General features: G+C 37.3%; 1 pseudogene; it reads left to right on the forward strand.

Annotated features, from left to right (window-relative positions):
- The first annotated feature begins 208 nt into the window (after positions 1–208).
- On the forward strand, positions 209–12,049 carry LOC120207795 (annotated as a pseudogene).
- The last annotated feature ends 2,193 nt before the right edge of the window (positions 12,050–14,242 follow it).

A 14,242-nucleotide genomic window follows, 5' to 3' on the forward strand; every position in this document is an offset into this window, starting at 1 on the left:
TGTTCGTTTTTGCATGTATCTAAATCTTAATATATAAGACCTGGGACACACAAAATAAGAAATTTGCGTATTTTCCAAGTTTCAGTTTTTTTTATAAAAAATTGCGTGTAAAGTTAGTCTGAAAGGTTTGATACAATTTTTTTATTGTAAATCTTACATTTCTTCTTCTTCTTCTTCTTCTTACTTTGTTGTTGCCGTGTTTTAGGTTTCGTGTCTCCTGTAATTGAGATTTGAAGAGAGAATGACAATGGAGTACGAGAGCCACAATTGGATTTGGATGGATTGTATTACTGCCACGTCTGTTTGGTGGTCTAATGCTAACGCTGCCTTGCTTGGTTTGTCCACCACTTATTTCGGTGGAATTGGACATTTCCCATTGTCATATGTTTGGTCAGATTCAGGGGTCTTCCACAAGAAGTGTGAGAAGAAGCGCATTCGGGTTTACATGGATGGCTGCTTTGATCTCATGCATTATGGCCATGCCAATGCGTTGAGGCAAGCAAGGCTTTGGGAGATGAGTTGGTGGTAGGTGTTGTAAGTGATGAGGAGATAATTGCTAATAAAGGCCCTCCTGTTCTTCCCATGGAAGAGAGGTAGTCATACGACTCTGTTTTTCATTTGATATTCTGATTTGATTTTCTGCACTTCATTTATGCCTTATTCTGTTTGTGTTCTACACATGTAGCCACTGCTCTGTTTTGAATCTTCTTTAACTGTGTTTAAGTTCAATCAATCACATGGAAAACATTCACAATATCTTGGCTTATTAATAGAAGTTCTGAAGACAAGTGCAGCTCAGAAGGCTGTGATGTCTTCATATATGAAGAGAACAGTGAGGAAAATGACATTATACTAATATGCATGTGCCTGTGTATACATGTATAAACTTACATATGCTTGCATGTGTGTATTCATCTAAATCTGAAAGTATGAGAATTAAAAAGCCTATAAATAAGGCATAATGTCAAAAAATACCCTTAAATTTGATTAAATAATCATTTTGGCTCCTATTCTTTTTTTGGGAGCATTTTGGCCCCCAACATTTCATTGTAGGGCAAAAGGTCCCTATTTTGGAGCATTGACCATTTGTTGACTAACAATTTCCATCCACGAAGGGGACTTTTTGCCCCTAAATGAAATGTTGGGGCCAAAATGCTCCAAAAAGAAGACTAGGGACCAAAGTGACTATTTAGTCAAATGTTAGGGACATTTTTTGTCATTATGTCAATAAATACATAGTGACATATAGATTTAGAATAGAACTTTGTTATGCATGTTACATCAGTTAATGAACAACATGGATTGCAGAGGCTAGTTATCTGGTGCAACTATTTCATTTTCAAGAGCATATAGCTTAGAAGGCTGGATACACTAAACTGTGAGGGATTATCTTTTCGTTTAACTACTAAGCTGTATTGAAATTAGTATATATTGTGTGATAAAATTCTTAACTTTCAACTTAATTCATAGTGTGCTGGTCTTCCCCTTGATGGTTTGTTTTGTCAACTCGCTCCTGTTGGTGGGATTTTTGTAATTAATAGTATGGTTCTGTGGATCACATTGATGTTCTCTCCAGGCTGGCACTTGTCAGTGGATTAAAGTGGGTGGATCAAGTAATAGCAAATGCGCCTTATGCAATTACAGAACAATTCATGAACAGTGTTCAATAAGCATAAGATTGACTATATAATACATGGTGATGATCCTTGCCTCCTCCCGATGGATCTGATGCTTATGCATTGGCAAAGAAAGCTGGCCGCTACAAGCAGATTAAGCGTACTGAAGGTGTCTCCAGCACGGATATTGTTGGTAATAAAAATTCTCTTGAGATGTGTTTATGATTCCTTTTGTTGGAACCCCTCTCTTTTACTAGCTTCTGTAAACTTCAATCATTTCTAATTATTTCACAAATTATATGTACGTAGGAAGAATACTTTCTTCTCTAAAGGATACTGAAGGGGGTGGAGATAATACCATCACACTTTCAAGTGGAGATTTAGGTGAAAGACATCAGTCACAAAGGGGGTCAGATTTCCCAATTCCTACCAACATCTCAGCGGATTGTGCAATTTTCAAATGGCAAGGTATTATTTGGTTTCTCTAGTTGCCAGCCTGAAAATGAGAAAGAATGAAAGATGTCAGTCTACCATTTGAAAATGCTCAATGGTGTGTGTTTCCTATATGTGCAATTTTGCCCATATTTATAACTATACTTGGGAAAGAAAATGATGACGATGCCTTGTGAAAATTTCCATTGGCTATCTTTTGGTGTAATAAAAAATAACAAGAAAATGATGTTTTTTATCATCTTTCCTCAAATGAGGTTGGTTGAACTACCCGCTTACCATTGTCTTCTTATGACCAAACTGGTTAACTGCCCTCTGGTTTATAATCCCCTTGCATTGTTTTATTGAAGATTGTTATGTAGCATCATGAATGTAAAAGTCCGGATAAAATGCTTATGTAAATATTTTGCATGAAAGATGATTTTTGGGAAGAATTTTCAGTCGATGTCAGGAGCTTTTCATGGGGTTGACACGCTGTTTGATGGCAATTTGAATTTAAACGTGGAAGTCAACGATATTATAGGGACTGTCCATAGTGATCAGGGGACAGCACTAGGTGAGGTTAAAAGTAAGAAGAAAGTGTCAGAAGCCCTTTATGCTGAGAGAAAAAGGGTGTGCAGTTTGGGAGGTGGATCCTCGGGGCAAGATAAAGGTGTCAAAGACTGTGGGATTAACCCTAAAACAGGCAGATATGTGGAGATTGGGCCTAAGCAGATTGGGTATATTTCTCCAGCCCAGTGTTGTCCTGTGGATAATGAAAGTAATTTCCAAGACCAAACTCTTTTCCAAACATATGAGGAAAAGAGTAGTTTCATGGGGGAGGAGGTGAAGGAAAACAACAAGGAATTGGAAGATTGGGCTAAGGGTGATAAAGGATGTAAATCTAAAAAGGCTATTAGCAATCCAATGGGGAAGAGGTGTAGGAGATGGAGATTGGGATATCAGGTTTCGAAAGGATTGTCAATTAGCAAGACTTCTGAAGGTGTGAGGGGTTGTGGACGTTTTGTTAGGGTGTACAGAAGGTCGAAAACAAGAAGAGTATGGCTATGTTCAGAAAATAGTCATAAGCACAGCCAACAGGCTGGTTCTTCATTATTTTAAGCAATTTTCTTCAGCTTCAGGGGATAGGGGCCAAGTCAAGGAGTTAACAGGTTCTGGTCAAATTCAGAATACTTCTACGGGGCATATAAAGAGCAGTTTTTCTCCAACCAGGGGGGGGCAGACCGTATTATTTCAAGGAGCCGAAGATTATACAGAAAGAAGAGAAGAGGCTTAATCTCATGCTTTGGCAAATGCAGAAGTGTCTACAGTCTATTCGGTCCTTCTCTAAAGTTCTGGAGGAAGCATTGAATACTTGGGAAGTTTGTTAGAGGTTAGGCATTTCTTTCAAGGAAGGGAGGGAGGCTTTTATGGATAAAATTAGAAAGATGGAGGAAGGAGCAGGGGTGGTCAATGAAGCGGTCAGTGAGCCAGTTTCTGTGTCCTGAAGGTTTCGGTAGGAAGTGCTTATGATGGAGTGCAATTTTATTTCGTGGAATGTTAGGGGATTAGGAGAAAGGAAAAAATTAGAGGGGTGTCGAGACTTGTAAATAAGATTAAACCGGTTGTATTGTTTTTACAGGAGACAAACTAAATAAAGCCAGAAGGGATTGAATAGGAAGTTAGGAGGAAAGTACTAAAGGGAGCAAGTTTTCAACCAGCGGATGGGTCTGCTGGTGGATTGATGTGTCTGTGGAATGAAAATGTTTTTGAGGCAAATGAGGTGGGCAATCAGTAGAGTTCAGATGTTAAAGGAAGGTTCAAGGTGTCTAAGGTGGAGTGTGTTTTTATTAATGTATATGGCCCATCGGTAGAGGAAGAAAAAAAGGAGTTTTTTAGTCAGCTGTTGAGTTTTGTTCATTCGGTTGATCTGCCTCTCTGCATTGGGGGAGATTTCAATGCTTATATCGAACAAGAGGAGAAGATTGGTGCCTCTCAAAACTGGCATTCAATGGGTCTGCTAAGGAATTTCCTGCAACAACCAAATCTAATTGACCTTCCTTTGGTTGGTGGCACCTTTACATGGGGTAGTAATAGAGAGGTTACCACTTGGGTAAGGCTGGATCGTTTCTTATTGAGCAGCAGCTTCTTAAGTTGCTTCCCCAAGGTGGTTCAGAAACTACTCCCTAGATCTCTTTCTGATCACAACCCGATTCTATTGGCGGAAGATGGGAAGCACTGGGGACCGAAACCATTTCGGTTTTTAACTATATGATGGAGGAGGATGGTTTTGTAGATATGGTTCAAAATGTAATGTCAGATCGGGTCAATGATAGAGGGGGAAGCAGAATGTTCAATTTATTAAAAGGAACCAAAAAACGTATCAAGGAATGGCCAATCAGAAGTAAACAGGGGATATCGGAAGCTATTACTGGGTTGGAGAGTAAAATTTATGATATGGAAATTAAGGCACAAAGCAGTGGACTGTCTTTGGACTGGGAACAGCTCCTATCTTCCAGAAATGAGCTTGGAAATTGCACAGAATCGAAGAAAGTATTTGGTTTCAACTGTCGAGAGAGAAATGGATTAAAGACGGAGACAAAAACACTAGGTTCTTCCACCTATGTGCTGTTAACAGAAACAGATTCAACACTATTTCGGAATTGAAAGTGGATGGGGAGGTGTTGACAGACCCAGAGGTGATTAAAGTTGCTGTCTCTCAGTTCTTCAAGAAAGCCTATAATTCCAAAGATTTTTTAGAGGTAGAGAACTTGAACCTGAATTTTGATATATTGAGAGAAGAGCAAAGGACTGGCCTCGAGGTTATTTTTTCAGAAGAGGAAGTAAGGGAGGCCATTTTTTCAGCTCTAAAGCTCCAGGCCCTGATGGTTTTTACAATGGGGTTTTATAAGAAAGTCTGGCGAATTATAAAGGGGCATCTTATGAAGTTTATGGAGGATTTTTACTATGGAAGAAAATGGGATCATGGAGTCAATCATGCGTTCATTTCTCTGATTCCAAAGAAAGGCAATCCGGAATGTATTGAAGATTACAGACCTATAAGTCTAGTTGGCAGTCTCTATAAAATCATCTCCAAAGTTTTAGCAAGGAGACTAGTTTCGGTGATCCAAGATATTGTGAGCCCTTCACAGTTTACATTTATTCCGGGGAGACAATTACTAGATTGTGCTTTTATTGCAAACGAAGGTATAGATAGTTGGAGGAAGCGAGGGCTGAAAGGGGTGGTTTTCAAAGCTGATTTTCAGAGGGTGTATGACTCGGTTGAATGGCCAATTATTTTTAGATTACTGAGAGTCATGGGCTTCGGGAGAGATGGGTTTCCTGGATGATATGTTGCCTCTCTACGGCGTCGATATCGGTATTAGTGAACGGTTCTCCTACAGAGGAGTTCTCGATGGGCAAAGGGTTGAGACAAGGATGTAGTTTGTCTCCTCTTTTGTTAATTTAGTGGGGGAACTGTTAAATCGTATGTTGATGAAAGCGGCGGATGTGGGACTTTTTCAGGGATTTACTTTTGGAAGGTCGGATGCCCTCAGTCTAACTCATCTACAATTTGCGGATGACCTGATTGTGTTTTGCCGAGACTCATCTACCTACATCCTCAATATTAAAAGAGTCTTGAGAACTTTTAGCATAATGACTGGCCTCCATTTGAATATGTCGAAGAGTAATCTGTATGGAATCAATGTGGAGGCGAGGTACTAAATGAATGTGCTAAGGAGATTGGTTGTGCTGTTGGGTTCTTCCAACATTGTATTTAGGGTTACCATTAGGTGCAAAAAGGAACTCAGAGGCTCTTTGGGAGCCAGTCATGCAAAGTTTCAACAAAAAATTATCCGGATGGAAAGCTTCCTCACTTTCTATGGCGGGCAGATTAGTGTTGATTAAATCAGTTTTATCCTCCCTGCCAATTTTTCCTCTCTATTTTCAGAATTCCGAGTAAGGTTATAGGAAACTAAATTCTATTATGGCAAACTTTCTGTGGGGGGAGGGTTCTTCAAAAAGTAGAATTCACTGGGTGAATTGGAAAAGGGTTGTCTTCCCGTAGAGGAGGGTGGGCTGGGAATCTTGGATTTGAATTTCGCTAACAGTACTACTAGGTAAATGGGTATGGAAATTCGCAAATGAAAAGGACTCACTCTGGAAGAACATGATTTGCAGTAAACATAATGCGAGTACTATGTCTTTAGACCTTAACAAGGTAATCTCTCCTTCGGATTCTTGGATATGGAAGGGTATTACAAGAAATTACTTGGCAGAGCAATTGGAAATGGTTTAAGATCTCACTCGAAGATACAAGTAGGTAATGGAAAGTCGATTGTATTCTGGCATGATGTGTGGCTAAATGAGGAATCCTTAAAAAGTCAATTTCCGAGGATATATATCTATCTAACAATAAGTGGGGAAAAGTTTCAGAGTTTGGAAGTATAATAAGCAATAAGTGGATTTGGAACATTCATACGAGAAGGAATCTCTGTGACTGGGAGATGGAGCACTGGATTCGACTGATGACACTATTGGAGAATGTTGGGCTATCTGATTCGGTGGATGATTTTTTGGCATGGTCGGGAAAGGGTGATGGATTGTTTACTGCTAAAGCCTGCAGGTTGACCCTGGGCAGTCTCACTTGGAAGAAATTCGTTTGGTCAGGTTTGGCCCCACCTAGAGTCAAAACTTTTCTCTGGCAGGTTTCTCATCAAAGACTGGCAGTCAGATCGGAGTTGATAAAAAGGGGTGTTACGTTGGAGGAGGTGTCTTGCCCGTTATGTGCTAAGCAGGAGGAAACAGTTCAGCATTTGTTTATTTCGTGTCAGGTTGCATGGGATTTATGGAGCAGTTTCTGGAGGTTATGGGGAGTCTCGTCAGTTTTACCTGATGATCCAGCCTCTTTGCTGTGCTCCTGGTCGGATTTAAGGCCAAAGTCATTAATATGGAGCTTTATACCGGGGGTAGTTCTTTGGTCACTATGGAAGGCTAGAAATTCGGTGGTTTTTGATGATTGGAAACTGGACAAACCTAATCTTTTCTTCATATGCAGATTTAGGTTGGTTAAGTGGTTCCTTGCTAAATACCGAACGTTATCATTCAGGTTGATTCGCTTGTAGGAGACCCGTCGCTCGCAGACAAGGCACCCTAAAAGGATGAAGGTTCAGGAATGGCTTCCTCCTCCCCTTCTTTTTTAAAGTTAATGTTGATGGGGCAGTTAGTGGGGACGGGCTGTTGGGGGGAATGGGGGGCATTTTAAGGGACTCTGAAAGCAAAATCCTTGGGTCTTTCTCGCTTGCTGTTGGTCCAGGTCCTCCTCCACTCGCTGAGATGAAAGCCATAGAGAAAGGCATTGAATTTTTCTATCATCGGAATGGGCGACTCAAGGAAGGTTAATTATTGAGAGTGATTGTAAGACAGTGGTGGATTGGATCTTACTGCCGACTTCTTCTCCTCCTTTCCTTAGTTTACTGGTTCAAAAAATTGCTTCCTTAATCTCGGAGAGGGCGATCATTATTAGACATATACCGAGGAGATGTAATTGTGAGGCTGATACCTTAGCTAAACAAGGGATTGGCTGATCACACATTATTGCTTTAGAGGTCATTCAGTAGGGTCTTGGGTTATTGTGGTTGTAGGGGATATGGTAGTTTCGCTATTGTATAGGGGCGGACTGGTCGTTTTAAATGTTCTGTAATTTTTATGGTGTTTAGTCAGTCTGCTGGTTGTTTTTTATGTACTGTGTTTCTTGAGAAATAAAATCCTAAGGCACTCTTTTCCTCCCTTCACTGATTAAGGAACTTTCTCAAAAGTTCCATTAGTCAAGAAGGGGGTTTTTAATGAGGCCTGCAATTCTTATCAAAAAATGATTTTTGGGAAGTTGATCTAAAGCAATCCTGTTGGTGAGACTTTGAAGTATAATATGGATCAACGGTCTGGTGCATTTTCTCTCTTTTCTAATTCTTTTTCATCTCACTCATAACATATTGTTTCAAATGGCCTAAAATTCTGTGTTAAGTGAATTCCCTAGCACAATGGCTGCCTACAACAAATTTTCTTGAAATAAGTTCAATAGTTATTTTCTTCTTTATCGGATGTGAAGGGAAAGGGGGGGGGGGGAAGGGGGTATGGATGGAGGTGGAGCATTCCCAATCTTTTACTTTCTTTCTCCTTTATCTGTAGTGTTTGTTTGTGCTGAATTCATGGATCTCTTTGCATGTCAGTCTCATTCAGCTTTTCCTCAGGGACCTGGACCAAATGCTCGCGTTGTATACATTGATGGGGCATTTGATCTCTTTCATGCTGGGCACGTGGAGGTATTCCCTTTGACACTTCCAATTTTCTTCTTTTTTATGTTATTATGATAGCATAAATTTGGTGATTGCTCTTAATCAGATCCACATTTTTTTCCAGTCCCTTCATAAGATAAGCATTCATAAAGAGCCACTGCCTCATTGTAGCCTCTTTTAATATGCATTGTTGCAAAATTTGTGCATAGCTTATTCTTAACTGGCTTGGCTACCAATGTCTGCATATATGAACCGAGTAGCTAGCTGATGCTATTGCTCTATGGTGACAATATAGTAACCCGACTGAAACTTTTTTATCTTGATGATAATTAAATTGTAAGATGCATATCCGACCTACATTTTTTCTATCAGAATTTAAACTAGAGTGGCAAGCGAAGTACGGTTCAGCAGCTGGGTGTTAATGCATCTTAACCTATTTAATAATTTAGGTTAGAACTTTTGAGATATTCAAAGACATATTTAAGTTGGAGGGACCAATGGAGGAAATAATTACTAATTAAATGCCAGAAGTTCTAAATTACTTCTAAGTGTACAATTTTCAAATTCAAATAAAGTATACAATTTTACATCAGATATAGAAGAGATCTTGCTTCTGCTAAATTATGTACTTCATTCCTTTGATTTAGAGTTCCACCAACATTGAGTGAAGTAGTATATATATATATATATATATATTATATATATATATATATATATATATATATATATATATAGATTTAAGGTAGGTACAATTAGAAAGGAATGTTAACTCATACGATCAAATGGCAGATTACTATTAGAAAGCCCATTTACTTTTTGAAATGTAGTATTCTTCATCATATCTATCAAGCAACTAATAAATCCAATATTATAACAGCTGCTATGTATTGTCGTAACATTGAATAACACTTTGTATTGAGAACCTTTTCCCAAATCAATAACACGGTAATCTGGATGGAGACATCTTCTGACTGTTTCTTCAGTGAAAAGGTTAATGATCCTCATTTGTCAAGGCTATTGCCTTAATAGGAAAGTGGTGTAGTGCTTCCTCTTCAATTAGCTGATGTTTAAATTCGTAACAGCATCGGAAAATGTGCTCATATACTCGTTGGTTAATTAATATCAGTGTTGTGATTCTCTTGGAAAGTCCTATAAAGCGTTGTGATTCTCTTGAGGATCAACGAAGCAGATAGAAACTGGAACAAAATCTTGGAGGTAACTGCTAGAAATATGCAGCTAGTCTCTGGAAATGGAAAAAAAGGTTTGGAGTAAGGAATGAGGACTGAAATGCTGAGAATGAGATGTTCATGCAGCTACTGAATAAGCCCGAAGAAATTAAAAATATTAACCTATGGGGTTATGATTTTTGATTGTTAGGAGAAGAGGAGAAACAACCCTTTTTATCGTTTTCTTTCACTTTTTTTTGGGTGAGGGTTTATGTGAAAGAGATGAGAGTGTATATACCGTCATAACTTGAAGAGCATAAAATAATCAACTAAAATCACTAATCTGTGCTCCATGGTACTTGTTTATCTGGAACAATTAAACTTTTGCAACTCATTCTGTGTGTCTATGCCCCTAAGCCATCTCTTATGTTTACTTAGATCCTCAAGAAGGCAAAGCAGCTGGGGGACTTTTGCTTGTTGGTGTCCATACTGACCACATTGTGAGGTACATTGTTTATGTTATGTTTGGTTATCTTTTTTCTTGTTTAATACTTGTTAAGTTTTGCTGGAACATTTGAGCTTATAAGGTTGAGAGTTAACTTTAGATACACTCTTGTACATTTACCTGCTTTCGTAAAGTCTTCATAAGAAATAACTTATGAGTCTACATTGCATGCAGAGAGCACAGGGGGGTGCCCTACCCAGTTATGCACGTTCATGAGCGCTGTCTTAGTGTGTTAGCTTGCCGTTTTGTTGATGAAGTTATCATTGGTGCACCTTGGGAGATTACCAAGGACATGGTGTGATTTTCTTTTAAATTTTATATTTATATGCCTATAGTATATATAAATTAATCTGTGCATAAGTGTATTTCCCTTTGATTATGTATCTGTTTTTTGTAAGAATATCAGTTTAGGTTAATTATTACCTTGGTGGTGGCACAAAAATATGCAACAGGCTGTGGTTTGTGGCAGTGAGTTTTAAAATGACTTAATTTCTTTGTAATAATATTGGTTTAGCATAATTATTACCTTGGTGGTGGCACAAGAAAATGCGACAAGCTTATGGTCTCTTGGTGGTGAATACATGATTTACTCATGATGATGGGCACCCATTTTGTTTTAGGCATTTGAAGCGAGTAAAATGAAAGGGTGTTGATTTAATAAGGGGTATAAGTCTTAATATCATGTATTCGTAATTATCATGATCCTTTCTATCAAATTTTGTATGAAAAAATGCTTCTAGAAACAATAATTTAAATTTTTGTTCGTTCCTTTTAGATTAAATCCAACTTCTTATAGGCAAAGCATGTCCATGCATTAAATACTTGCATCGTACCACTTAATGATTTAAGTGTTGCTAGTTTCTACTAAAGCATGTCCATCCATTAAATACTTTATTTTATTCTTTTTTTTAAGAATTACTTATTTTCTGTTTGTTGTCAACTTATTGTGCTTTTATGTTATGCCATTGTCGATTTGCATTATTGCTACTACTACTTCTGCTATTTGGTTTCACTCTTTAAAATTGGATCAGCTGCCATTACTTATGGGGTTATTTTTTTAATGGAACAGATTACAACCTTCAACATTTCTATTGTTGTGCATGGGACAGTTGCTGAGAGTAACACTTTGTTGCCTGTAAGTGTACAGACCTCCCTTGGATTTATCATGACCCCTAGTGTCTATGGATTTAGGGGAATTGCTGATTTTGCTTCATACAGGGTGAAACTGATCCTTATGCAGTCCCGAAGAGAATGGGGATTTTCCGTTTTCTCGAAAGCCCTAAAAGTTTAACCACAAGTTCCGTATCCCAAAGGATAGTTACCAATCGTGAGGCTTACATGGTACTTACTTATACTGACTGCATAAACTTTTTTGTAGTTCACATCTATTGTTAAATTAGTTCTCTTACATAACCAGAAATGCAAGTTGATTGCAGTTTTTTGCATTTATTGTGTTTCATTACCCGATACATAACCAGAAATGGAAATTGATCGGCAGTTGTTCATATTCTTTAAGAACAACATTACGTGTTAGACACTTGCGTTATAGGTTCCAGATTACATCCGACTATAGATATCATCGGAACTTTTTTGCATGAGGCATGCATCGAAAGGAGCTTTCTTCCAACATTAATCGCATTCTGTTGATCATTTTTTGTTAGAAAAGATCGTAGTTTTCTTTGTTAGTACAATTTCAGGTGTTTAACACCTGTGTTCCATGTATGCATGATTGTGCTATTTATGTATTCCTCTAATATTTGCTGCCGAATTTCGATGTAGAAACGCAATGCCAAGAAAACAGAGAGTGAAAAGAAATACTATGAAGAAAAGACTTACGTGGCAGGAGAGTAGCTGATGTAGGTCTGTAAGTTTAGCAAGTTTGGTACACTTGATGATGCCTTAACAAGTTCATGGAGATGATGCCTGTTGAAAACAGTATTATTAGATGATGGGAAGAGTACAAGCCATTACGTCAATACCAGAAAATTACAAATTTTACCTCCATTTTTTTATTTCGATATGCTATTGTTTCTACTATCGTAATTTCGTTCTTCTTTCCTCATGCTATTACTATTAGTCGTTTCATGAGAAACGAGATTCTCTCTCGACTCATTTCTAATTACAAGTTTTATCTTATCATTAGGGTATGTGGAATTGTATTCTTCACTAACGTTAAAGGTTTGACGACTATACATAATGGTATCTCCAAAGGATGAATAAGGAGGAAAAGAATATATCAGAATCAACCCCTAAATCTAAGACAATTTTCTTAAACAATTGCTTCAGATACAACTTGTTGATAAATGTTTCTTCATGCAAAATTGTTTCAATTTTGTCCACAAGAAATCCTACAAAATTTGATTTAATAAGTATAAACATATTTGAGATAGGACTTTTCGATCCTTACGTTGTATCTTCTCGGTTAACTCGATCCTTTCCAATACCTCGCCTAAGTTTAATTGTGCAAGGAAATTTTGCATCTTCATCTACAATAACGAGAATTTAGTATTACAATCCAATAATGAAATTTCATACTTCATCGATACCATTATCATGATCAAATCAAACCCAAACAACTCTGATACCAGTTTAATAATAATGTAAGCACGATAATAGTGAATGTAAATCAATTACAAAAATAAAAAAGACCAAGATTTACATGAAAAAATCCTTTCGGGAAAACCACATATAGAAGAAGATTATTTTCTCTAATGTCGAAAATAGGAAAATACAAGGGGATTTACAGAAACAACTTGAATTTTAACTCTAATCCCTAATATCTATTTATAAGGATGGTTACTTGATTATAAAATAAACTTATATAGTAGAAATCTACTTAATGTAAGTTTTCTACTATTAATCAACTTAATAGGCTTTCTACTTTCAATTAAACTAAATTTTTGACTTTTCTTGATTATCTCTTGATTTTATATCTTCATTCATTTGTATCACATTAAATTTAGATCAAACTCTAATGCATACAGACATTTTTAGAAGTATATTTGATATGTACATGTTGCATAAATGAAAGAGAATAACTTCGCATACTAAATTCTTCTCCATGAATGAATTCAATGTTTCGATTATGATTACATGTCACATTTTTAGAACGAAATATGTTCATATAGATCGTAAGAAGTCTCGATATGATTCTGGTATATTTCAGGGCTTTCAAAATTCATAAAATTGTTTAAATATATATTTTTTGTTGTAAGGTATCATTATCTAAACATTGAAGCTAAAAACGATATTATATCTCGTTGAAGTATTAATACCAAGTCAAGTGTATCGATACCCCTATACAAGGTATTGATACCTTAGGCCTAAAATATCAAAATTAACTATTTGATGTTGTTGCTTGGTTTATTTTCTTCCTTGACCACTACAGTTTTAGATTGTGTGCAAAATGGTCCCTAAATGCTAGTTGTGTTTGATAATTGTAAAATTGAAAACCAATTAGTTTCATTTTAGTTCCGTTATCCGATGATGACATCTCCTACAGGATCAGACGTCTGATTCACACAAGGGTGTTACATGAAGGCCTAAGGTTAAGAAATCCCATATAGTGTCAAGTTAGGAAATTAGGTGAAACAATCAACCACTAGTATATACTTGTTAAAAGAACATCAGTAGTTGAGAGTTTGAAATAGATTTGCAAGTAATTCTTTGTGGTTGACTAGGTTTAACATGTGTATAAATAATTTCGATTAAGTTGGTATTTCACTCGTTTAATAAATTGAGTATTCGCTTTCAGAATATTCAATCTATCCTTGTAATATTTCGTATAAAGTATTTTCTTGTACTAACCGAATAGAAGGGTTTGGTGGGATATATATGGGAAGGAGAGGAGTAAAAATGTCACATCTTGAAGAGGTATTTGTGCCATATGACACAAATCATAATTAGATCAAAAACCTCGCCATGGCATGGCATTTGCGCCGCGTGTTACATCGACATGGTCATGGGCTGTCACTTGTGTGACATGCGCATTCCTGAACTCTTTCTCGCCACCTCTTTCTCTGCTCTGCCCCCACCACTCCAAAATGGCACATGAACCTCACTTCCCTCTTGTCCTTTTTCTGCATTTGTTTTTCATTTTTCCCCGTTGCTATTGTTGTTTATAAAGAGGGATACCTCCAAGTCTGTGCATGCACCCAGTTCGATTCCCCAAACTCTCACATTCATTTCTGGCAATAAAAATAAGGCTCATTTGTGCACTCACCATTTCTA

Source organism: Hibiscus syriacus, unplaced genomic scaffold (assembly GCF_006381635.1).
Source record: "Hibiscus syriacus cultivar Baekdansim isolate YM2019G1 unplaced genomic scaffold, ASM638163v2 tig00015407_pilon, whole genome shotgun sequence".
Lineage (NCBI taxonomy): Eukaryota > Viridiplantae > Streptophyta > Magnoliopsida > Malvales > Malvaceae > Hibiscus > Hibiscus syriacus.